The sequence below is a fragment of the Pinus tabuliformis genome, chromosome 7 (assembly GCF_031772625.1).
Source record: "Pinus tabuliformis cultivar Carrire ecotype Pingquan chromosome 7, CPIR1, whole genome shotgun sequence".
In the NCBI taxonomy this organism is placed as follows: Eukaryota; Viridiplantae; Streptophyta; class Pinopsida; order Pinales; family Pinaceae; genus Pinus; species Pinus tabuliformis.
Genome location: NC_142293.1, coordinates 835,473,717 through 835,501,360, shown reverse-complemented (window position 1 = coordinate 835,501,360; position 27,644 = coordinate 835,473,717). Strand labels below are relative to the sequence as shown.

General features: G+C 38.3%; 1 pseudogene across 1 annotated transcript; it reads left to right on the top strand.

Moving 5' to 3' along the window:
* The first annotated feature begins 1,154 nt into the window (after positions 1–1,154).
* On the top strand, positions 1,155–27,361 carry LOC149250213 (putative ubiquitin-conjugating enzyme E2 23; annotated as a pseudogene). The gene is made up of 11 exons (XR_016265435.1): positions 1,155–2,657; positions 2,698–2,846; positions 3,280–3,591; positions 3,710–3,779; positions 3,919–4,058; positions 4,156–4,467; positions 4,565–4,851; positions 25,945–26,065; positions 26,249–26,313; positions 26,842–27,061; positions 27,209–27,361. The product of XR_016265435.1 is annotated as a putative ubiquitin-conjugating enzyme E2 23 (transcript).
* The last annotated feature ends 283 nt before the right edge of the window (positions 27,362–27,644 follow it).

The window sequence follows — 27,644 nt, the reverse complement described above, 5'->3', positions numbered from 1 at the left end:
CTTACAGATTTTTGGGGGATTTACCTTGTGATGGTTAGTGTTTTATATTTTTCCTTATGCTGCACTGTTGTTCACATGTTGTATTGCTCACAAATGATGTATTGCTCACCAATGCTATGTAGTTTCCAATTGGATGTATTGGTATTTTCATATATTAATATAACCAGCGTTTTTTTTCTTATTTTTCTTATTGAAAAAAGATTTTAGTAAGATTCTGTTCAAAAGAGATATCAATTCTTTTACCTCAATTACATATGAAGATTTTGGTGAAGAGAGATGTCAATTCTTTGATCTAGATAGTCAAATTTTGAGATATTCCTGAAATCTGCAATATACATGGGAAAATAGCTTGAAAATATAAAGCATCCTTATATTCATAGATATTTCATAAATTAGAATTTTGCCATTCATGATATTTTGAAAACTTTAAACACTTAGCTAACCAGGACTGCGATATTTTCACAACTTTGAACACTTAGCTAACCAGGACTGTGATTAAGGTAATCAAGTTTCCAAATCTACAGATAGCTCACCTGGTAAAGATGCATCAGTTTATGAAGAAAGTGGTTCAGGTGGGAACCCTACTTTGGAGATTTCTGATGTTTGTGGAGAAAGCCATCTATGGACATCTTCAAACTTTTTGGAAGGGAATTTTATGTGTAATCCAGGAGGAGGAGAGAACCCATAGTCCAAATAGGACTGTGATTAAGGTAATCATGTTCCAAATCTACAGATAGCTCACCTAGTAAAGATGCATCAGTTTATGAAGAAAGTGGTTCAGGTGGGAACCCTACTTTGGAGATTCCTGATGTTTGTGGAGAAAGCCATCTATGGACATCTTCAAACTTTTTGGAAGGGAATTTTATGTGTAATCCAGGAGGAGGAGAGAACCCATAGTCCAAATAGGACTGTGATTAAGGTAATCATGTTTCCAAATCTACAGATAGCTCACCTGGTAAAGATGCATCAGTTTATGAAGAAAGTGGTTCAGGTGGGAACCCTACTTTGGAGATTCCTGATGTTTGTGGAGAAAGCCATCTATGAACATCTTCAAACTTTTTGGAAGGGAATTTTATGTGTAATCCAGGAGGAGGAGAGAACCCATAGTCCAAATAGGACTGTGATTAAGGTAATCATGTTTCCAAATCTACAGATAGCTCACCTGGTAAAGATGCATCAGTTTATGAAGAAAGTGGTTCAGGTGGGAACCCTACTTTGGAGATTCCTGATGTTTGTGGAGAAAGCCATCTATGGACATCTTCAAACTTTTTGGAAGGGAATTTTATGTGTAATCCAGGAGAAGAGAACCCATAGTCCAATCCGGAGGGTTCAAAGAATGGAATCTGATGTTTACAAAGAAGACATAGTCCAATGTACACAACACACAGATTAATTGGCATGGTAATCAAAGTTGCAGATTCAAATAGCACCAGCGGCGACAGTGATGATGAGTATGAAGAGGAGCCTATTCCAATGGACTGTGCACGGATTGTTTGGACAAACCTTTCCGAGACTATAGAGAAAATCAGTGACATTGAGGTGCTTGACAGAGTGTTCTTTCATGGTGATATTGTTGCCTCAGCTTCAGATCCATCGGGACAGATGGGCATGGTGGTTAACGTGGATCTTACACTAGATTTGTCAACTCCCACATCAGTTGCTATCAGAAACGTTTCCAGTAGAAATCTTCATCGAATAAGGGCGTTTGCACAGGGTGATTATGTAATTCATGGGCCTTGGCTTGGAAGAGTTGATACAGTGGTTGATGATGTGACAGTTATATTTGACGATGGATCAAAATGTAAACTAATGAAGGCCGACCCTGATCGCCTTATTCCCATCTCCAAGAATCTCCATTATCCTTACGTTCCAGGGCAGCGTGTCCGGGGCAGTTCTTCAGCAGTTTTCAAGAATGGTATATGGCTGTGTGGTGAATGCAAGAAAGATAACGAGGAAGCTACAGTATGTGATGTTGAACTGGGATCAGTTTGGGTCAACTGGATTGCTGCAGCGAATCCTGGTTACGATTCTCAGTCAAATATCATCCCTGCAGAGCAACAGGACCCTGAGCAGCTAAATTTATTGTCTTGTTCTTCACATACTAATTGGCGGTTAGGCGACTGGTGCCTGCTTCCTAGGATGTCAGAAAGGAGGAGGTCAGAAGTTACTCTGCCCGCCACAGATGACAATGTTGTCCACACTGCACAGTGAAGATAACATTCTTGATGGGGTGCTATCTGTGGGCAACAGACGGACTAAGGTAGATGTGATATGGCAAGATGGCACAAGGACATATGGCGTAGATTCTAGAACATTGATTCCTATTTATAATCTTTTGGAGTATGACTTCTTTACTGAACTATATGTGTTGAAGAAGGGTTCGGATGATGATGGTGATGCTTCTGAAGCGAGACGAGTGGGAGTTGTAAAGAGTGTGGATTCAAAGGAGCGCACAGCAAGAGTAAGGTGGTTCAAGGCTGTGGATTGTCCTGAAGATACATGCAAATTTGATGGGGAGGAGTTGGTAAGTGTGTATGAACTAGCTCACCATCCAGATTATTACTACTTTGTTGGGGACATCGTTACACGTCTCTTTCCTGTATATGGGGAAACAGAGGTGCCTGGCATTGCCAATCAGTTGGTTGGCCAGATAGAATGTAAGGATGAAACAAGATCCAAAAATGTTTTTGAAACTAGATCTATCTAGAAACCAAAAAACTCTGATGAAAAGAGAGAAGGAGCTTGACAAGAGTCTTGAAGAATCTAATCTATCCTGGATTGGGAATGTCATAGGTCTCAAGGATGGAGACATCGAGGTAGCATGGGCAAATGGAATGGTGTCAAAGGTATGCTATTTTCTTTTTTCCATTTCTTTTTCATACTTAGAAGAATCAGCAATTCGACCGGTTTCAATTCCCACAGTACTTAAATGAGCCTCTCTCACTGCCCATTACCACAAGGTTAATGGGGGTATTTCAGCTCTAACCACATACTTTATATTTTATGTAAGACTTTATTATCACAATCATCACCAATCTTGCACAGGATAAGGTATGCTATTTGTTACCATCAAGAAATACCACTCGTAGTGTCTAAAGATCACAGGTAGATCACAGGTTACCAGAACCCATTTACAGATTTTAAATAAGTGAAATACCATGGACTAAACCATAAATAAGTGAAATACCATGGACTGAACCATGAACTAGCTATCCCAGAATAAACAGTATGAATTTACTTTGATTGTCCAAAGGCTAATTTTTCGTGTTTGTTATGTAGGTTGGACCTCAACAAATATTTGTGGCTCGTGATGATGAAGATGATGCATCGGTCTGCAATAATGCTGAAGAAGATGATAAAAATGGTCCTGCAGGTTGGAAAACTGTTGATTTTGATTTAGTTAAGTTGATATTCGGTAACCTTGATATGGAACAGAAAAGAGAGGAAGATACAGTGCACATGGAACAGAAAAGGGAAGAAAATACAGTGCATAGCTTGCCCAGTAGCAGTTGTCATGACCTAGGTCACTTCAAACAGTTTGATAGTGTGAAGGACCCTATGGATCACTTCTACCACCAAGAAACAAACCAGGTATACATTTATTAAAGGGCATGCTCTTCTCATCCCTTTTTGTGATTTTTGTTGCCAAAAGCAATGTTCTTTTCCATGGTGATGGTGTTGATTGAAGTTTTTAAATGTTTTTTCACAGCATATTAATAAGCGGAAATGGATGAAGAAAGTTCAACAGGAATGGAACATTCTCCAAGAAAATTTACCAGGTTTGTTAGATGGAGATCATAATGTTTACATAGATTGTTAGGGAATAGTTTATAGGAATTTCTTTCTTATCCTCATTCTGTATCCAAACTATTTATTCCTATCCCATCCTAATACATAAATTTTGCATTGATTGGACAGATACAATTTTTGTTAGAATATATGAGGATAGGATGGATTTGCTGAGAGCTGTGATTGTTGGAGCAGCCGGGACTCCGTATCAAGATGGACTTTTCTTCTTTGACATTCATTTTCCATCGGAATATCCTAACGTACCCTCTGTAAGTACTTAATTAGAACTCTTTTTGAGATCAAATTTTGTTTTGAACTTCAATATGGAGGTCTGATTTCACTTTACATTGGTTTTTAATTTTGCAGTTAGTATACTACCATTCTGGTGGGTTACGGTTGAATCCAAATCTATATGAGAATGGAAAAGTCTGTCTGAGTCTTTTAAACACATGGACAGGCAAAGGGAATGAAGTGTGGAACCCGTTGTCATCAAACGTTTTACAACTACTTGTTTCTATTCAAGGATTGGTACTAAATGATAATCCTTATTTTAATGAACCTGGATTTGAGAAACAGATTGGTTCAGCGATAGGGGAGAAGAACTCGTTAGCCTACAAAGAAAACTCTTTTCTCCTATCGTGCAAGTCAATGTTGTACATACTACGAAGGCCTCCAAAGGTAGAATCTAATCTGGGCAGATTTTCAGTTCTATTATTTTGTTGTTTAGCCCTTTTCTTCTTAATCATTTTAAATCGAGTGACTCTGGTTTGTGCAGCATTTTGAGATGTTTGTTAAAGAGCATTTTCAAAAACGCGGTCACTGTATTCTTCGTGCGTGTGATGCTTATATCAAAGGGGCTCAAGTTGGATCACTTTCAGAAGACTGTAGGTTGCCATCAAATGTTGTAGCAGAGTCTGAGAACAAGAGTATTAGTTCTGCTGGCTTCAAGCTTATGTTGCTTAAAATTGTTCCTAAACTTATTTCAGCCTTCAGCGATATTGGAGTAGATTGCCAAGCATTTCAGGAGTCAATAGCCAAAGAATCCAAGGGACTAGGTGGACTGTAAGGGCATGTATTAATAATGAACCAATGCCATAAAAGATCTGATGCGCTGGATTATTACTTGGTCAATGCATAAGCGGTTATTTTTTTCAAAGGCTTTCTGTGGTTTTCAAAAGGTCACTTAATGCGGTAGAAGTCGCTCTATCCACCAATCTGCTACAATGTTACTAGATTCCGAAATATGTTCGTGTGTTTGTATAGCAATAGGTTTCAATATTCAATAGAGAAGTAATTATTGTAGGTAACCCTTTTGTTAGATCTGTTACATCTGTTTGGGAGAGTTTTTGGTAGGTGAGGAGAATGTAAGTTATATGGAAGTGTTTAACTAACCGTGTGTAAAAGTAAAAGCTTCTTAAATATTTTACCAAGTTTTTGTTTTTTATTTTATTATGAAGTAATTGGTATTTTTATTATTTTTTTTTAAGCTAATATAATATTAACAGTGGTGTAGATCAATGATTAATTAGGGAAAAGTGCCTAGATCACACCGATATTAGTTCTCTAATATTGTGCTAGAACATTTTCTTAAATTGGGTAATCCTTACTATCTATGCATCCCTTGCATGCTTACTATCCCTGCATCCTTGCATGCTTGCTCTCACATGGTTTAGGGTATTGTTTAATTGACATATTCATCTTTGTATTGTTTTTTCTTGTTGGATGTTGAGTGGAGTGGAGAAATGGGGCAACTTGAGAAGGCCAAGAATCCCACGATTCTTAAAATTTAGATTATTTCTTAAGGACTAAATCTCTAATGACCTCATCTTCCTCCATCATATAACAATTCACATTTAAGAAAAGATGATTTGAAAGCTACGCATTGGTCTATCTTTATTGGATCTCTTTAGAAGCATCTCTCTAGAAGAAATTATCTAGGAAATCTTAGATCAACAAGCAACTCCTCTATGCATCTAATTATGGTACATAATGGTGAGGAGATTGGAAATATGGCTCCATAAGGCCTGACCAATGGTCATCTCGAGAATGTTTCAACAAAGACGACAAAATATCAGAAGCAGGCTAGTACTTCAATGCATCAAGCCCACCACTTATAGAACCATCCACTAAGGTCTTCTCCTCAATTCTGTTGGAACTTGTTTTAACTTTGGGGTTGATAGGTATAAAATGAATGTATATAACATGTTAATAGTTACTTTGAAATGTGTGAAGATATTTTTAGGATGTTTATGGTTTAAGTTACATCTTTATGTTTGTGTATTTAATAGAAATTTGTTTGTAATTATTTTTTGCAATGTTTATTATCAATTTTGTATGATGAGCCAATTGGGGTTATTTTTGGTGGATGCACAAAATTGTTGTTATCTTCTCTTTTTTGGTTCAAATCCCCACTAGTGACATGATGAGTATTGTTGTAATTGGCTTCATGCTTATGAATATTGTTGTATTGGCTTCGTGCTTTGTGAGCTCTTAAGTGAATATACTTGTGGGTTGGCCAACAACCTTAGTGAGTATACTTGTGCTTATGAATATTGTTGCATTGGCTTTGTGCTTTGTGAGCTCTTAAGTGAATATACTTGTGGGTTGGCCAACAACCTTAAGTGAGTATACTTGTGAGTTAGCCAACAACCTCAGTGTGGCCCTTAGCACTCTAGCCCTTGGGTTAAGAGGGAGGTTGATTTCTTTCTTAAAAAATAAAATAAAGATAAAAAAATAGAAAAAAAAATGTGTATATTACATGTATAGCCAAACATTATTTATTGTTTGAAATTTCATTATATGTTTGTATTTAGATTAAATGTCTGTAAAATGCTAATATATTTTTTGAAATGCATTATTTTTCTTAACCATGTTTACCATTTAAAATACATATTTTTTGTTCTTATACAATGTTTTTGTAGTTTTGAGTATATTTTAAAATCTTATTTGTTATTTGAATTTTACATATATATTGGGGTATTTGTAATAAATGTGTATTACATGTTAATAGATGTTTTGAAATGTGTGTGAGCTTTCTTAATAATGCTCATTTTTTAAATATATTATTTTGCTCATATAAAATGTTTCGTAAATTGAGTGTACAGTAAAAATTTGTTTGTTGTTAAAATTTCATTTTGTATATTTATGTATTTACATTAAATACATAAAACTACTTGTAGGGTGTGTTGTTAAGGAATTTTATGGTGAGAGGGTCATTGATTTGTAACTATATGGGCAAAATCCATCCATGCTAAGGGATGGTGTGGCCCATGTTGGGTGTGATCCTCGGGTGATTTTGACGACTTATATCCTCATGGGTTGCATCTACTCAAGCCACAAATTAGGCATGCCAATCATCTTAGGACTCACATTACCTAACAAAAAAAACTATGTTAATTTTTCTTAACAATGTTTATTATTTAAGATACATTTTTATGTTCTTAGAATATTTATTGAACTTAAATTATCTTACTAGGTAGTTAATATAAATATATATTACATTTTGATATCAAATTTGGAAATGCATATGTCCTTTTAATAGTGCCTATTATATAAGTTTGTATATTTAGTAGTCACGCAGGGTCTCCCTAAATCATGGAAGCAAAGCCTCATTTTTCCTATTTCTAAAAGAAGGGATAAATACAATCCTTGTAATTATAGGAACATCATGATTAACCCTCTTTTAGCCAATTTGTGTGGAATTATTTGGAAATTAATATCATTTTATGGATAGAAAGCCACTAAATAAGAATTGAAAGCCAAAACAAATTATGGAGTTATCATTCAACTATAGATGACCCTATTACACTTAGGATCATTTTAGAAGAGTAGCAAAAATAAAACCTATATCCTATGTCGATTCATTGACTTTAGAAAGGAATTTGACATGGCACTCATAACTAAGCTCCAGAATAAGCTGATGCAATAAAATTGTATGAGAACATCATTTCCATGTTTAGGAACATTCAGTACTAGTCCAAAGAAATTAATTGCAACATAGGAGTTGATCAAGGTTGTCCCTTATCCCCTACCAATTTTGTCATATACATTAATAAGTTACAAGGTTTCTCGGAAGAAGCAATATGTGCTAGTTGTCCCTAGCTAGAATAAACATCATCCTTCTTATTTACATTGGTAATATTATTCTTTTGAGAAAGAGATCCTATGATCTTAATAGGTAAATTAAGATTCTCAAGGATTTTTCCCTTAGTATTGGAATGGCTATTTGCACTTATAAAACAATGGTTTTGTTGATTGTCCCAAAATATTTCTTATACTAATTTAATGTATGACAATAATAGATTGGAGAAAGTGACTTCATAGAAATAACTTGCAATTGATCTTTGAAACAAGCTCAACTGGACCTATAGTATTGATAAAATGATAAATGTAGGGTGAAGAGCTTATTATGGACTTGAAAATAATCGTAATTCAATAGATTGTTTTCTTTGGGATAATGAAAATCACCTTATAGAATATAGTCTTTCCCTTTTAAGAACATGCTATGACTATGTACTTAATGTATAAGAGATAGGTAAACAACATGGATGGTAGGAGACGTCCTAATTTTGCTTCAAAATATAGTTTAATATGCCTATTGCTTAAGTGGGATTTGCATAAAGATGCCAAGTATTGGCTAAATCATTTAGGTATCAATGAAGAGGCCACTTTGTAGAATAACAATCTTACTAAAAGCATTATTACATCTAAATTTAAGAACAAATTGTAATGTAATAAAGAATTAAAATATAAGAGAAAATTATGATACTATAAGGAGGAGACCAACCATAATCTAAAAGATGAAACACCTCAGTTTTAACTAGTGTAAAGAAGAAAATTGGCATTTATATCATAGGAAAACCTCTCACAAGATCTATAGTAAAACATATGTTAAATAATCCCTATTTGTGACACTAAGAAAGTTGAAGATTAAAAACACTCTTATTTTTTTTTGCATACATTGACATTAGATCTCAATTTCAAAATATGTGTAACAATTCCAACCTTAATAACTATTTAGGTCATTGAAATTATGGTGATTTAAGAATTCTTCCCTTAAATATTTTCCAGCACAAAAATAAAAGTATGAGGAAAACTAGGTAATTCCTTATCTTTGGTCCCTGGTGAACCACTTGCCTCGATGTAGGAGTTGGTCATCTTTGACAACTCAATATAGCTGGATCCTTTTTTGGCGAGTTATTTTAATCTATGTGTTCATTATCTAATCAATCATGACATGTTCGATGCAATCTAGATTGAGCTATGTTGTTGTCAACTGCTCAACAATGTTTGATGTGTCTAACAATGGTGGAAAGTATGGTCGAGGGTAGTCCACATTGAATATTAGTGCAGGTCAATGAATGGAGGAATACTTATCTCGAAAGCATTGTCACCCACATCCTTGGTGATGGTATCAAGCTCGTATCGAATTGGTTGAAGCATATGATGGGCTCCAGCAAGGCGTTCCTTCTGTGGATGCAACCACACCTTGTCACCCACTTGAAACTTATGTGGCACCCGATGTTGATTATGACATTGTTTATACTTGGCATTGGCTTTATCTAGAATATCATGAATTTGCTAGTGAATGTGTTAGATGTGTTCAATAACCCTAGTGGCTTTATCAGCTTCGAACTGTACATGCACATATTCTACCTGTGTATTCGCAAGAGGCATGGAAACATTAATGAGGCACAATGGTTGAAATCCCATGCCCACTTGAAAGGGGTTGTGGCTAGTCAAGCTATGGAGAGCTCTATTATAGTTGTTGCACATAGGGAAGACTCTCATCCCATGTCCATGGATGGTTAGAGTTGTACATGCGTAGTATGTGCATTATCATCCTTTTGACAACCTTCATCTAGCCATCAATTTGGGGATGGAATGCAGTCGACTTGGTGAGCTTGTTGTCCAGCAGTGACCAGAGGCTCGACCAAAATGTGCTCAGGAACTTGTTGTCCTGATATAATATAATGGTTTGCGGGATCCAAAAATGTACCCATAGTTATTTGAAGAAGAGTTTGGCAGTTTCTTTTGTTGTGATACTCTTCTTTCAAGAAGCCAATATAGATATCTTAGAAAATATATCAACAACCCAAAATGCACAATCATCACCATGCTTGGAATAAGAAAGGTCAGACATATAATCCATAGAAATGGATTCCTAGGGTTGGCTAGAAGTAGGAAAAGGAGTGTACATGCCTTTCTTTTTAATGGTTGGCTTGGCGATGGCATAAGGAGTGCATGATCTAATATATTTTCCAACATCATATCATATTTTTGGCTAATACAAATAATTTTGTAGTTCTACCACTATTTTGTTTTACCAAAATGTCTTGTGATCTGACTGTAGTGTGCGACCCAAATTAGCTTGGCAGGCTCACTTGAAGGAATAAAAAGGTGCCCCAGGTAATATAACAATGTGTCCTGTAGTGGAATTCTGGGACTTTCTTGCCATCCATCAACATCTGGTATGTGGTGGAAAATTCTGGATTATTTTTGTACAGTTGCGACCATCCAGATGTCTCATGCCCAAAAGAGTTGAGAGAAATGTTCATTGCTCCAATCGGGGGCTGACTGAGGCAATATGCAATGTTATTGGTGGTTCCCTTCTTATGTTTAATGTTCAAATGAAATTTTTGTAGAATGTGGACCATTTTTTATGGCGATCATTCTACAACTTTCCTTGTGTCGGTATAAACTTAAAAGGTCAGTGATCTATGTAATGTAATGATCATCTCTTTCCCTAAAATGTAATGTTTCCAATGTCAGCAAACCTGCACAACGGAATTCATCTCGTTATCGTAGGTGGGGTATTTTTGAATTGTATTGGAGAGTGTATCATTGTGATAGGCCATCGGATGCCCTTGTTGGGTGAGAATTGCACCAATAGCATAGTTGGAGGAATTTGTCTCAATTTCAAAATTTTGTTGCAGGTCTAACAATGTGAGTACTAGCTTAGAGCAAAGGCAATGTTGCACCTCAATGAATCCCTTCTGTTAGGATTCTGACAAAACAATCTTTTCTTTCACTCCACCCTTGGTAACTTGACTCAAAGGCTAAGTGATATGAGAGAACCGCAACATGAACCTTCAATAGAAATTGGTAATGTTCAAAAAGCTGTGAAAATTTGTTAGAGTTGTCGAGGTTAGCCAATCTCGAATGAATTGGATCTTAGGTAGATCCACATGCATGCCTTACTCATCAATTATGTAGCCCAAATATTGGACCTAGTTCATGCCAAAGGAGAATTTATCCAAGTTGGGACATAGTTTGTGTTTTCATAGGGTTTGAAGGACCTGTTGAATATGTTACAAGTGCTCTACCTAACTCTTGTTGATGAGGATGTCATCCAAATATAAAACCATGAACGAGTTCATGAAAGGATGCAAGATGTCATCCATTAGCCTCATAAAAGTTGCAAGGGCATTTTTCATCGAAAGGGTATGACCATCCACTCAAAAAGGCCCTCCTTGGATTTGAAGGCAATCTTTCATATATTTGTGGGTTCTATTGGAACTTGGTGATAGCCAGACTTCAAATCAATCTTGTTGAAGTACTTGGTCCCCATGAGCTAGTCAAGAAGGTCATCAATCTGTGGGATCAAATACCTGCTCCTGACATTGATTTTATTCAGTGCCTGATAATCAATGCGGAGTCTCCAGGTCCCATCCTTCTTTTTTACGAGTACAATTGGGTTCCTATAAGGTGAGGAACTTGGTCGAATGTGTCTTTTCTGTAGCAACTCTTGAATTTGTTGCTCAATTTCCTAGTTTTCCATAAGAGAGTGGTGGTATATTGGCCCATTGGGTATAGGTGCTCCGGGAGTTAGATCGAATGAGTGTTTGACCTGAAAATGCAAAAGTACCCATGTGGGTGAGAAGAATGTGTCCCTGTAATCTTCCATGACCTTATTAACTTACTTCTACTATGTGGAGCAACCCTTTCTAGGGGACATGAATTTGGCCATGATCTTCCTCTTACTTTGAGAGAGAATTAGAAAGAAAACAAATTTCCCAGTATGGGAGATGATCTTACTGCATTACTTAGCAGAGATTAAAGAAATGGCAGTAGGCAAGGCTGCCTTCGATATCCTATATATTTTTATGCCCAAATTTATAGTAACAGTGTGAGATTTTCACTCATACACAACATGACGCTTCCACAAGTATGGTTTTCCTAATAAAACATCACAAACCTCAAGAGGAGAAACATCAAACAATACCTCATCTGTGAAGGGCTTGATGTTATAGGGAAGGAAACATTGTTGGCTCACATGGATATATCGTCCTTAGTGGAGCCACCTAATGGTTTATGGATGTGGGTGTGGTGTGGTCGACATGCCTAACCACTTAACGACCTATGCTGAGATGAGGTTCTTTTGGCTCCCACTATCGACAACAAAATTCAGTGGAGAACCCTTCACCCACATTTGTGGGTGGAAGAGATGCTTCCCCTCCTCTAGATATTTGGGATCAATCTTTTGGACCATGGTGGTGGCAATGGTTGCACTAGGTTTTGCATCAATACTCTTCTTCCCCTTTCCATTCCCCTTATCAGGTTCTAGCTTAGAGTTGGAACATGCATCTGACTTTGAAGCTTTTAACTCGACCACCAATGGCTACTTGGAATGACACTCATTTGTGTTGTGGGTGGGACTCTTGTGGAACTAACACCACTTTTCTATGTCCTTCTTCATCTTCATGGTGTTATTCTTTTCTTGTAGCTTTGATGGGTTATCTTGGGTCACTCTAACTTGGATTTATCCATTGTTCTATGGTTTGGAGGTGCATTTTCCTTGCTTCATATTCATAGATACAAAGTCTCGCTTCTTCTGTTTAAAAATTTTCTCAATATTTACAACATATCGATACGCTGCTCCAAGTGAGGAGATGTTCAATAACTCCATTTTTCCTTGATTATTTATGCATAAAACCACGATACTTGAGTACTAGATGCCGCTCATAATCCTTGATACCCAACTTCATGGTAGGGTATGAAAAATATTCATGAACTTTGGCACGTCTTGGTCCCTTTCTTGCCATTGTGTGGTTCATTTTATGTACTTATCTTCATAGCTCCCAACAGGGCAATATTGTTCCTTGATGACATTGTGGAAAGAATTCTAAGAGGGTGTGGCTGAAAGTACTGAGGGTTCCTCCTCATCCGTCTACTCATAGTAAGCTTCTCACCAGTCCTTGACATGTTGGGGGGGGGGACTTTGAGGAGTGAAAAAGTAATGTTTTACCTATCAAAAAAATTATGGACAAAAAAATATCCTTCCAACAAATTTAACCATCTAACTATAGCATCTGTGTATATATGGCCTTCAAATATAGGAATGTTAAAGTTAACTTGCACCTTAAAGGGGGAGGCCCCTCTAAAGTAAATGGTAGATGAAGATGCTTCACTCACTGATACCCGCCGAAGGATCTATGAAAAATTATTGAGCCCTAGTATTTCATCAGGGACGTTGCAACTCCCAAGGCTCTCAACTTGAAATATCAACCCGGGGTTCATAAAAACTTAGAGGTGACAGTGTTATATGCATAGTAGGTCAAATTCCACTCATGTCACCCTCATTCATTAGATCAGATCAAGGTAAGCAGAGACCACTCCTTCAACTAACTACAAAGAGAATTTATGTGGAAAGACAAAAAACATACCCTAATTGCAAGGAAAGGAGCATTAGCCTAATTGCAGAAATGAAAGTGCCATTCATTAGATGTAGAGACTAATTGTAACTGCAGGAAAGGGAAAGACTACACTAGTTGCAAAAATAAACCATGCTACTCTATTTGCAAACCAATCAAATCAATATTCTACTTGCATAATGGAAATCATTAATCTAATTGCAAATTGCTTGGAAAGAAGAAATTCAGTCTACAACACATAACTAGGAAATTCAAAAACTAAGTCTAATCTATTTGCATTGAAGAGTTTCCCTTCATGTCACTGAGTGTAAGATGGATTTAACATTAACAACATGGTCTTTACTCATTGCATCAAATAACACTCATTGTGATTCAAATGTGAAAATTTGCTTCTTAACTCTATTTGTTGTTTTTTGCTTGCAGTGGAGGAAGGAGGGGTCTAGAGTGGTCCTTGGGTATCCATAATCATGGATTCAAATCATGGGGGTCATCATTCAATCTCAAAATGCAAAAATCAAGATCCTAGGGAAAATCTAGTTGAGTTTGGGTAGTGCTACAAGGTACTACAAGAAACCATGTTTTGTTATAGGATTGCCTTGTTTTGCTACAAGATTGGGTATGAGAGATTTCTGAGGGAAAGGAAGGTGTTTTGGAGGTGGAGGGAGGTGTATGAGGGTGGATGAAGGGTGTGTGAGGCCTTTTTCCAAGCTTAGCACCCCTCAAAGGCCCATCTCGCACAAAAATTCATGCCCACAATGTCCTTCACGAATCTTGAAAAAAATGATCTCAGTGGTAGAACTTCAGAGAAGTATGAGGTGTCCTAGAGAAGGGTGGTAACCCCTGAAATTCATTGTAATCCCCTAAAGACAAGCAATTAAGAACGTACATCTACTAATCAATATTGCAACAAAATTAATCAAAGTGGAAAGGATGAGTTGAATTTTATTTCTTCAAGATCTATTATATCCTACAAAATGCATCTATCTCTATTTGCCAAATCATGATATTAAATTCTAAGGTGAAGAAACCAAGCATGCAATAGGATTTTAATCTAAATCCTAGAAAATTCTAAGGAAACATACACACATATTTTTGGCTTGTTTTTGTACATCTTCCAACCACACTTCCCATAAGAAAGGTGGTGATCAAACTTGCAACTACAATTTTTGCAATCTAATTCCTACTTAAACAAGGAAAGAAGTGCAACAACTTGGACAAGAGAGGGACTAATGCATATGGTTTGGGACCAACAAAAGACCTTTCATTAACAGAAAATAGAGTGAAAATACATAATCTCAAAATGGAAATAATAATCTCAAGTACTTGGCCTTTAATAACTCTTACTATCTCCAAGCGTTTGAATCCTAATGAGCCCTTAGGCCTATTTGTTTATACAAAAAGTGATTGAGAGGCAGCTCCCTTGAGAGGAGGATTGCTTCCCTCCAAAATCTCGAAATTGGTAGATCTAGTCCAATTAGATCTCCACATGCACTTAAGTTCATCGATTTCCAGTGGACTTTGATATGTTGGTGAGGAATCTTGGGATTCAAGCCAAGTTGGAGCATTAATGTAGTGGACAAGCCTCCTATATTCTCTCTACATGCTCCCAACATTCCCATGCATAGTAAATGTCTCCAAAAATGCTTCTTTTGCTTGTATATTAACCACTTTAGGCCATGAAATATGACATGCACCCTTTATTATTCCTACTAAGCACATTATGGCTACGAAATGTAAATGAATGTGAAAAAAAGAGAGTTTAAGGACTGGAGGATAGCACAATGGGCCTCAAAATATACCTATTGATGGGACCCATCATCACCCCAATGTTGAAGGTGTTTCTCACCCTTTAAGCAACTCACTCACTAATGTGAAGTTCATTCATGGCCCTGGTGGCCTCTTTGACATCCCAAGGAATCTCAAATGGTTTGCCTTCTTTTGGATAGAACCCCGCATTTACTTCTATGTCTGTCCGCTCCCTTTTTTCTTCTGCTCAGTCTCTTCTCTCTTGTAGGCCCAATAGTCAGAGAGGACTAAGTTTGAGCCATTTCCAATTGATCTTCAACCTTTGAATGATAAGTTTTTGAAGTGGGGTTTTCAAACTGTGAGGTAGAGCATGCCATCTTCTTTGGCAAGCATAGTAAATGTCTCCAAAAATTCTTCTTTTGCCTGCATATTAACTACTTTAGGCCATGAAATATGACATGCACCCTTTATTCTTCCTACTAAGCACATTATGGCTACGAAATGTAAATTAATGTGAGAAAAAGAAAGTTTAAGGGTTGGAGGATAACACAATGGGCCTCAAAATATACCTATTGATGGGACACATCATCACCCCAATGTTGAAGGTGTTTCTCACCCTTTGAGCAACTCACTCACTGATGTGAAGTTCATTCATGGCCTTGGTGGCCTCTTTGACATCCCAAGGAATCTCAGATGGTGTGCCTTCTTGTGGATAGAACCCTGCATTTGCTTCTATGTCTGTCCACTCCCTTTGTTCTTCTGCCTAGTCTCTTCTCTTGTAGGCCCAATAGTCAGAGAGGACTAAGTTTTAGCCATTTCTAATTGATCTTCAACCTTTGAACGGTAATTTTTTAAATTTGAGTTTGAAAACTGTGAGGTAGAGCATGCCATCTCCTTTAGCAATCATAGTAAATGTCTCCAAAAATGCTTCTTTTGCCTGCATATTAACCACTTTAGGCCATGAAATATGACATGCATCCTTTATTATTCCTACTAAGCACATTATGGCTACGAAATGTAAATTAATGTGAGAAAAATAGAGTTTAAGGGCTGGAGGATAGCACAATGGGCCTCAAAATATACCTATTGATGGGACGCATCATCACCCTAATGTTGAAGGTGTTTCTCACCCTTTGATAAACTCACTCACTAATGTGAAGTTCATTCATGGCCCTGGTGGCATCTTTGACATCCCAAGAAATCTCAGATGGTTTGCCTTCTTTTGGATAGAAGCCTACATTTGCTTCTATGTTTTTCCACTCCCTTTGTTCTTATGCCCAGTCTCTTCTCTCTTGTAGGCCCAATAATCAGAGAGGACTAAGTTTGAGCCGTTTCCAATTGATCTTCAACCTTTGAATGATAATTTTTTAAAGTGGGGTTTGCAAACTGTGAGGTGGAGCATGCCATCTCCTTTGGCAAGCCTACAAGCTCTTAGTCCCCAACAACCTAAAGGTGTCCTTGAAATGGAGGATAGCTTGTTCTTGTGTTTCCATATACCAAGGGGAAAATTAGGGATCAGTGGAGATGATGTTGTGGTTATTGGTGACAACCTTGGATCTCACTAACTCTGCTATGATGTATAATGGCTCACTTTCCTCACTTCACTTCCTCAGCCCTTATTTCTTCATCGGTCAACCAAGAGGCTAGTACCATCAGTTGCATGTCCCCCAATCTTGAGTTTGGGTCCCAAAAGTTCATGTCTATGAGGATCATATTGTGCATATATAACTCAACCATTTTGACTATATCCTCAGTACTTACCTTAAGATAAAATTCAATGAACTTCTTGTAATCTTTGAATGGTAGAGAGCCATATTGTGCTAATGTTTTTATTTGGAATTGCAGTCACTTCTCCTCGAGGAAGATGGCATATGACTTGGATGGTTTCCATGGACAAACTTTCCATGGTGGCAAGTTGTACCTCCTTTTCTTGCAATTTCTCCCTTAGCCTCTTATTTTCTGACTGTAGCTACTCCTTCATGACTGACTCCTTTAGCCATAAGTCATTCAATTCATTTCTCATTTGTTGCACTTTTCCCTCCATGAAGCCCACATCCTTTACCTTCTTGGATTTTTCAATTTGCATCTATCTGTGAGTTCTTCCTCTTTCCCTTTCTAGCTCAAAGAAGAGTGGTATTAGAAATTTGGTGGGTATAATCCTCCCTCCCTCAACAAATTTGTAGTAGGATCTAAGGTTAGGTTGTGGTTTAGGCTCCTGGATTTCTTGGAGACCTTATTCTTCCCCTTGTGATGTTGTTTCCCTTTCTTGTATCACTCCCTATTGATCTTATAGCAGATATGTTCCTTCTTGTAGCATCCATGTCTCTTCCTGTAACATCTTTGTTTTTTCTTGAATCTCCTTTGTTTTCTCTTGTAGCTCCTTTGACTTCTCCTATAATAGGCTAGCTTGTGCTTTGAGCTTCTTAAATGTGACTGCTCTAGTGGTGGGCCCCTCTATGGGTGGAAAAGGTTGTTTACCCTTGGCTTTAGGGGAGGTAACCTCCTCAATTTTCCCTTCATCAAGTCCCAATTCTCCTTCTTGGCTAGATGACTCATCAATTTTGATTGGGACTATTGAAGGAGGTTGAGGTTTCCCTTGCTTGATCCTAGTGCTCTTTCTCCTCTTAAAGTACCTTCTCTTGAGCTTGACAAGTGTGTTAAGTGTTTCCAAGGTAGCAACCACCTCTTGTTTTGTGTTCCCTAGTGAGAGGCTTATTTTCTTCCCCTATTTTCCTATCTTTTGAGATCTAGAGGGATTCTCAGGGGTCTATTCTTCTTTTTGTTCTCCTCCTTCTTCCTATGTCTTTTCTCCTCCCTTTTTCTCTTCTTCCTCCTCTTCCCCTTATTTTCTACCTCTAGCACTAGATTTTGGTGTATCTCCTTGATGTGTTGAGGTAAGGGCTTGTATCTCAATGAAGGCCTCCCTATCCATGTCCACAAAGCCAACCCACAAAGAAGGGCTTATGAGATGTCTTAAGGCATATATCACAATGAGTTTGATGAGGCTATGATGAGAAATGTATTGGTGCTTTCCTTCCCTGGCCCTCTGGCTCATTTGAATTATGGATTGGAGGATGAAATGTGGAACACTAAGCCTTCTTGGAATGGGTAATTCTGGTTGGAATATCAACTCATAGAGTGGCCTAAATTGATAGTAATATATAACACTCAACCTCCCTTTACAAGATATGTATTTAAGGATGTTATAGGCTAGTTCATCCCAAGGTTAGGGAAGGCTTTCTCTTCTTACTCCATTTTTTTCTTCAACTGGTTTCTCCTCAGGGAGGAAGAAGTTTTCTTGGTTGTGACAATTGTTGCATTATTCTCTTTGCCCCATCAAACTCCTAGGGGTATGTTTGTCTCTCTTCTACTGAGATTTGCATTCAGATGGATGGAAATTCCCCTAACAAACAGTGTAGCAATGTCTTTTCCTTAAGAATTGAGGGCCATGGAAAACTCATGTGGTAACTCATCATCATACCCCTTCAATTTCTCAAATAACCCCATCCACTGGTGTCTCAGAAAAATGTATCTCATAGGAGGATGTTGATTGATTCTATTGGTGTTTGTAGGATCTCTTTGATTGAAACCTCCTCCCATGGCTTCTATTGCTACTTCCTTAAATTATCTGAAGGGAATTTTTCAATATTTTTCTCTGAGTAGTCTAGGGTGTAGAGGTATAGATAGGGTGGTTGATGCTTGTTTGGTAAGAGAAGGAGAATAATGATACCTCCTACCTGAATGAGAGACTTCCTCTACTCTTGCCTTGTCTTTTTTATATGATAAAACAAGTTTTTCAAGGAATTTTCCCCTACAGGGGTTTGCTAGAGGATGTCTGTAGCAGGCAGAATTCACTTCAAAATTGTATGGAAAGTGAGGAGGGAGCATGCCACTTACCCTTTTTAAGATGAATTATTTATGTTCATGAGATTTTGGAGGAAAATTCTCGATGGGTTGGACTCTTATTCTCCTCTCGGACCAATCTTATAACACATCCTCTTTGTTCCTGTAGCAATCCTAGTATTCATGTAGTAGTGGTGTTTAGTCCTATAGCACCTACAAACCAACTCTGTAGCTCTTATGTTGTCCCCTAGGAAGCCTTTGGTGGCATCTAGCTTGACCTTCGATATATTGATGGGCCTCTCTAACTGTTTTTGGAAATGAGCATTGGTGCAAGTGAAATTGATCATTTTACTTTTATTCCCTTTTTGTGGTAATGGGTTTGAAGCGCTTGGTGACATGGTCTCTGCACATATTTCCTCTTTTAGTCATTGTCCCCACTCCTCATAATTATCACTTCCCCTAGTTTGACTTTTCTGAATTGCATGGGTGGCTAAGTAGATTGTTTTTTTACTAATCTAAGGTGGACATATTTATTGGCCATCTCCAACCCATAAAAAATCTATTCTCATTCATTAAACAATTTTTTTACCATTATGCGCATAAGGAAGGGGTGACGGGTGTCATACTTGATCCTACCTGTGATGTTGAGTTAGTAGAGATGCATGCATGCTACTGTTGAACTTGATGATCAATCAAATACTCTCTGAAGGTGTTATCTTCCATTGTCTTGCCTATTCATAGGCCCTCTTTAAACAAAACAACATGATGGTGTATTTGAATGATGAAGTCTCTCTTCCATGCAGGTATTTCCCAGTGTTCAATTTGTTGATGTTGGAGGGGATTGGTGACCTTGCAGCTACTTTTTAGGGATGATGAGACTTATCTAAGCCTTAGGGATGACCTCTTGATACTTCAGGGTGGCCAAACTTTCATTCTGGATCTACAACAACCCTTTGTTTATGGTTTTGTTGGTTTTTTGTAGGAAGTTACAAGATTGATCTCCTCCCTGTAGAAAACTAAAATTCAACTCATTAACTCAAATTAAGTGTTCTTAACTGAGTGAAAAGAGCCATGTCACGTCAATTAAATCCTCCAAATTGTTTGTTGATGTGGAATTTTGTATTTCCTCAATTTGATTAAGGTAAAATCAAAATTGACACTTTATTGTTGCATTTTCAACACTCCCTCTGAACAAGAAAGGGATTATCGAACACCCCTATCTTGCACCTTTTGAATGTACTACATGAAACACGTATCGCTGTTGATGCTTCTCCTGCAACATCTGCAACTAAGAAGCATAAAAAAGGGAATCAACTATGTATGCAATTTTCTGGTGGCAAAATTATGTTGTTGTTGACTCTGCAATTGAGCCTCCTACTCTACTATCAACACTCCTCTGCACTCCTCATTATCTGACTGAAATTGATCCTCATACTACTAAATATTGTGGGCCCCATAGCAAGGTAATGATCCATGAGGAAAATGCCTCAATGGACCCTGCCCAAATTTCTACAACTCTTGGGACTAGGGATCTACATCGGCCCCACCTCACTCCTAGAGGTATAGCTACATGCATGGCAAAATATGATCTACTCATATTGTTGTTTCTATCGCTTTATTGCTTCTTCCGCACTACTGCTGCAACCATTGCAATAATGATTATGATCTTCCTAGATCTTGAAGTACTAGCTTCCATGGGGTTGCTCCATCTGAAACTAGACTCCCTCTGAGTTATGATATCCTTGTGGGAAATATCATTTCTCCTCAATCTACCAATATCAATGATCACAACTCTTTTTTGTGTCACTAAACATTGGCTCATTGATCTGCCCACTAGCAGCCTTCTAGCTCCATTAAGAAGTCTGCACATAGGGTCTTCTGGATCTACCCTGAACTAGGGCTCCATAACTCTTCCTCCTAACAACTCATTAGTTATTTAATGATCACTGTACATGAGGACTTCAATGAATGATTTCTAATGTGAATCCAACTCCGATACCATGTAGAAATTAGGCTATAGATTCGAAACTACTCATGAAATTTACTACATCACAAGACTCGAAGTTACTCTACTTCTCTGTGGACATTAATTCACAATCTAGAACAAAAATCATAGACATGCAAAAGGAAACATCGCACATGCACAAAGATTTATCTAGGGGAAAGAAACCTCTCAAAGCCCTTTCCTATTTGTATTTCATTAATCAAAAAATAGAGATGAATACATATGCTTTCTGAAGCCTGAGCACAACTTGCAAGTGTATAGTCTATCTCTCTACTTGACTGACTAACTCTAGCCAACGCTTATCCAATTTTCAAGCCCTCCAAGCTCATATTCCCTTACGTTGTTCCTTGAGGAAATTATCCCCTATTATTTAGAAAATTCCCTCAATTGGATTGTGCAATTCCTCTAGGATCTTCGTCTGACTGCATGCACCACCTATACACATTGGAATAGTCTACAATTGATAGTACGTTGCCTTGGAATCTCCATCTCAACTGGGTAACTCAAATTCTTTGCATTCATTAGTTATTTTGGTTGATGGATTAGTTAACCGGTTGATCATTGAGTGTGGTTGAAGTTCCACTTCCACAACTTGACCTTCCACTTCCACAACTTGACCTTCCACTAGTTCCTCCAACAGTTAGAACTAGTTTAACTGGTCATAACTCAATTAAACTTAATTAAATTGCTACAAGTGAAATTAACTCAACCTAGGCTCCTAAAATTTAGGAATCACTGCACACAACTAATCTTCATGCCCTTAACTCGAATTAACTTAGCTAGACTCCTATTTTTTAGGAATCAACTCAAGCAAACTGAACTTCAACTCATTAACTTGAATTGAGTGTTCTTAACTGAGTGACAATAGCCATGTCACCTCAATTAACTCCAAATTGTCTGTTGATGTGGAATTTCTAATTTCCTCAATTTGATTAAGGCAAAATCAAATTTGATACTTTCTTGCTGCATTTTCAATAGTATGCTCATTCCATGGCATGGGAATGCACATTAAAAATTGATATGGATTCCTTCTATGAATTTTTTGTAAATATTAGATACATAAAACTTACAGAAAATTTCAACTCACTAACACTTTTAAATTGCTTCTCTTGACATTTATTTATAATATGTAGTAACTTTGGCATGAGCACTATAAACTTGCGCACTCTGAATAAAATTAACACTAGTTATTAGCTCTAATCATAGACATATACAAACATGTACCTCAAGGCTTCTCAATTAACTCATATGCCAACTTGCTCCCCTGCTCTCACCTTCTGCATGAGCTATGGCTTGCAAGAGTCTGACACCACTATACTACCTTGATGTTTTAACATAAAGTTACACCACAATACTTCATGAGGTTTTAGCATCAAACTTACATGTAGAAACCACCATTTACAAGTAGTATTTCACATGGTAGAAACAACATCGATGCCTATGCACTGATCATCATAGCGCATAGTTCCTCCTAGTATAATGTGGTTTCTTAGTAATTTCTCTTCTTTACTAATTTTTTTAATGTCCACAATGATGAGGGAAATGAGTAGAAGTGCACTTGCTAACAGCCCCAACAAATGCAAGAGTTGAGTCACCGAAAACATCTCAACATCCATTTGTTTAGGAGCATTCCTCTTCAAACTCTTTTCATTTACCATAGAGATTTCAACATCGATTCTTTGTTGCACCCTACCACATGGACAAGTTTCTTGATTTTGCCATTTTCTCAATTTTCATAAATATAAGGTGCAAACTAATTTCCACCCTTTTATTAGAAATTATACTGTCTCCATTCTCCTTACTTATTTATCTTCAAACCCTAACTATGCCACTTGACCTAATCTTAAACTTAAAACCCTAAAAAAAGTATATAAAGAAAAACCTAAAATAGACCCTGCAAACCTGTTGTAGCGGCTGCAACACCATCCAAAATTTTGGCCTGCATCCAAATTTCGGAGCCTTCCTTGGTTTTTCCATTAATGGTTGCAAACACTTGAGCTCATTCCATGAGCTCTTGTAGAGTCTTTACACATTTTTTCTTGTCCAACCAATGGTTGTATTTTGTCATGTTGATTGCTTTATCATGCTTGCAATCTTGTTCTGGAAATTTTGAAGGTTGGTATTTGTGTGCATGATTTGTCTTCACTTTGTGAACATCGATTGTACTCGCACACAATGTTGTAATCACTATCACGCAAGTGTCATCACGGTCGTTCGAAGTTCTATCTCAAGTGTCACACTTGTCTCTCTTAACCTTAAGACAATCTCACTAAGTACATGTTTGTCTTGTTGGTTTGTGGTGTCCTGTCATGGAGTCATTCTAAGAATTTGATCACAATGTCACGTCTACACAAGTTCACTTGCTCTCGCACTTTTCCATTTTTCCTTAAAATTTGTCAATCGGACAAACCCCTTCAACCAAACCCCGACTGAGCTGCACTATGCAGTCTCAGCTCTCAGTGACCTTGCTCAGCTGCCCAGAACTGCGTAGTTCTTGAGGTTGTGCTCTAGGGTAGCTGCACTACGCAATCCTGGAAGTGAGTTGGTTGTCTATCTACTAGAACTGTGGAGAAGTTGTCTCCAAGCTCGATCCAATATGCGCTTCCCGCAAGATCAGTATCAAGCCTCCCTTTGGTCTACCAGAAACCTACACCGCACTATGACACGGGGTTTCACTTCACTCCAAAACTGTGCAGACATGCCTAGCTGCCTTCCCTGCACTACCTGCAGAAACTCTGCAGACATGTTGAGTCAGCCTCCTGTTGGCTTGCTCTTCTCTGCTCTTGAAAATTGCACAGTTCTGACTGGTACACCTTCTGTTTCCCTGCTCTACACTGTTTCCAGAAACTGCACCCTGCTGCCTGTCCCGCACTAACCCCAAAATTGTACAATTGTGACCAGTAGCTCCCTGTAACTTGGTCATGCCTTGCTCTAGAAAATTGCAGATAATTTCCTACCAGTGCCCTTTGGTGCCCCGCTTTGTCTTCCTCCGAGAAACTTCATAGATTCCCAGCTGGACCCTGAGTGGCCCACTCAATTCTCATCCTGAAAATTGTACAGAACTGTCCAACAGTTCCCCCTGACACCATACCTTGTCTTCCTCCCAAGAACTGTACAGTTCTGTCCATTTGGGTTCCACCTTGTAGTTGTCACTGTTGTCCCTAATTGCGCAATTTTTCCTCCCAGTGACCTCTGCATAGCTTTTCCCAACAGTACTCCGGAGCCCCTCATCTTGGCATGAGTTGTGCTTTGCGAAGTTTCAGTGTCTTGTCCTCCCTCTTGGTCACCTGGACCCGAAACTGAAATAGTACATCATGCTAGACTAGGAGATTTTTGGATTTGATGTCGTCTCGTCATGAGTCAATTGGAGGAATAGGTATATTGATGGAACATGGTGTGACAATGAAAGGGATGAAGAAGAAGCGCATGCTAGGAGACTTTCTCGCAGTTGAATGAACATACAAAGCACATCGAGCAACAAGCGAAAGGGATATATGCACTGAACCATCAAGCAAAGACCAAGACCATTGAAGACCTTGCAACACTTTTCCATGCAGAGGTGAAGACACAACACACCGAGATCACATCCATCACTCATCAACATGGTAGCTTGACATGGACACAACAATCAACCTGTACGTGTTAGCAATGTCATGTTGAGTTGTATCAAGAGTTGTCTCGACCACATCACTACTATGGGCCATACTTGTTGTAATCAAATGTAATGTAAAGTGAAATTCCAACGGACACCCATATGAAGTTGAAAAGTCATAGGAAGTTGAACGGTCATGAGGGAATTCCAAGAGTCATAAGGGTGAAGCATCACCCTTGGCTATATATACCCCCTCATTGTATGAGAAAAGGACTTTTCACCTTGGTTCCTCCCACATAGCCTTGATAATATGTAGTATGTTCTTTGAGGAGTGAGCAATGGCTCCAATATCCCACTACTAGGGTTAGTGATGTATGGCGTACACATGTGTCTTGGAACTTTTGCTTAATTCAGAAGCCTGTCTTAGGCCAACACATTTTCATTCATGTTTTGTATTCGTTTGTAATACTATTCTTTAAACGTTTGTAATGCATGTTTGCTTAACCTGTACTAATATAGTTGAACTAATTATGTTATTTTAGTACTTACATTGTTGACGATGTGTTGTATTGTTTATCACTATTGTCTCGTCCGTGTGGACTACTCCGCAGGACATTAGACAAACCATTCTTGTTTTCCCTGGTTATAACAACCGTCACCCCTGTGTGGACTATTCCGCTGGACGGTGTATGTGTTTTCCTTTGCACTTTGGTTTTAACGATTGTCGCATCCATTGTGACTATTTCGTTGGATGCTGGATAGACCCTTGTTGTTTTTGCGTGTGTCTCTCCCTAGGTGATACTACTACCTCTCATATCAAGGCTCACTTTTACCCTCTCCCTTACAGTAAGAGAACCTGGACACAAAGTTACATTAAGCACTCACCAGTCATGCTCACCTTGCTTTCTTGAAGTTACAAGCATAACACTCTCATGTGTTGAACAACAAGATCTAAGGGGAATCTCTAAGATAATGGAAACCAGGCCATCGTATAGGATGGGACTCCTACACCAAACAGTGTGAGGTTTGGTTGGGACTTCATACAGGGGAGGTCCCCTGAATTTTGTGGGTCCAGCACCATCAAAATTTTTGGTGCTAGAAGGAGGGCCGCCAACAATGTATGGTTGAATTTCCTACCAAACCCACTTATCTATCATTTGGTCAAGGAAATAACACGAACTCCCTCTCTCCCACGCACAACTCTGAAGTTGGTTACTCCTCACCTCCCAAACACGAACAAGAAATTTCATATCAGCACATCTGTGTTGTCTATCCCATCACCTGTCAGTTTGCTAAATTTGTTGGACTGATTCCAGGAGTACACAGTCTTCCCTCTTCACAGAAGAAGCAAAGACTACACCCACAGGAGTGGTAGTCTCATATATTGAAGAAGTAATCCTCACCACTCTTGAAGAGCTGGCAGAAGCTATTGAAAACGTAAAGGAACCTCTAGTTTTCCTAGAAGGAGAAGAAAATAAGATATTACTCTTGGGCTCAGGTTCTGGAGGAGGTAGAGATGAACCAACAAATTCATAGGTTGAACCATGAGATTCAGAAGAAGAGGAGGAGGATAAAGAAGAGAACAATATGGCTGATCAAAATCTGGAATGGTTGACACAGGTCCCATTGGCACTCTCGGGTGTCTTGCACAAGATACCAAGACATGCAGAGAAATTGTTAATAAAGTATGACCTTGACTAAGCTATGAAGGCGGCAGATCATCTAGCCACGTTTTACCTACACCTGCAAACACTCAATTCACGTTATGACGATGTTGCATGCAGACTATTTCCATGTACCTTGAATGGAAGAGAAGTTGTATGGTACCATAGCCTTCCTGTCAACTCCATTTAGAACTGGGAGGTGTTCAAGAGAATTTTCCTTGAGAAGTTTGTCGAGGACAAAACCCTCGCCATGTTGTTAAAAGAGTTGGGTAGTCTCAAGATGGAGCATAAAGAAAAAGTGAAATATTTTAACCAGAGGTTTGTTTGTATCTTGAACAAGTTCACTGTAGACACCAAACATCATGACTCCATCACATTTGACTACTACACATCTGCAATGTCGACCAACATTGCGTAGTTCGTAAAGCAAGCTGTGAAACCAACACTTTTGGAAATTTTCCAAGAGGAAATTGATGTGGCGAAAGACTTGCACACTATTGGAGTCATTGTAGATGACGAACTAACTAAGGACTCCAAATTCATGGTCAGGAGGTCTCAGACTGTTGTGAGTAAGGTAAAGGAAAAGGAAGCATGTGAAATTGAGAACCTTACTCGTCTTGTCAAGTCCTTGACAATCGAAGTTTCTGAACTCAAGCAACGGATGAGTGAGACAGTTGTAAACAACAGGCCTCCCAGATTCATGCAGAAGAAAAATGTGACATTAGGCAGCAACAGTAGCCACCTGGATAAATCTGCTCAGAGCTCTAACGTTGTGCTGCACTTGTACCAAATTGTGATGGATCACTTCTGCATGGTCCACAAAGATCGACATTCATAAAAGACTTATCCAAAATGGAACCAAGTGATGAGCACCATGGCTAAAAGGTTGATTGATCATTTTAAAGCCAATGAGCAGGTTCAACTTGAGAATGAAGTTGCAGAGGAAGCTGATGTTTCTGATGAAGCTCCAAGTGTTAGGCATGTAATCAAGATGCATCAATGTCTTAGCGTTTCCCAAAAGACAACCACCGAGAAGGAGCTTATGAGTGATCGTCTAACCCCAAAGTAGAACAATCGATACAGTTTGCAGACTCAACGGGTCCCCACTATTTTTGAGATACCGAGAGAAAAAGTAAGACAACATCTCCTCATAATAGTGGACCCACTGGTCATCTCAACACAGAAAACACAAGGCAAGCTCGGGAAGACATATACAACTAAAAGTAACCCCGTGAGTAGTAAAGATAAAAGCAGCCCACTGGACAACACGAACACAAGTCTACCCCCAAACAACTCGGTGAGTCTTCCCACTTTGGATTACAACATTGTTGAAGATATGAAAAATACCCATG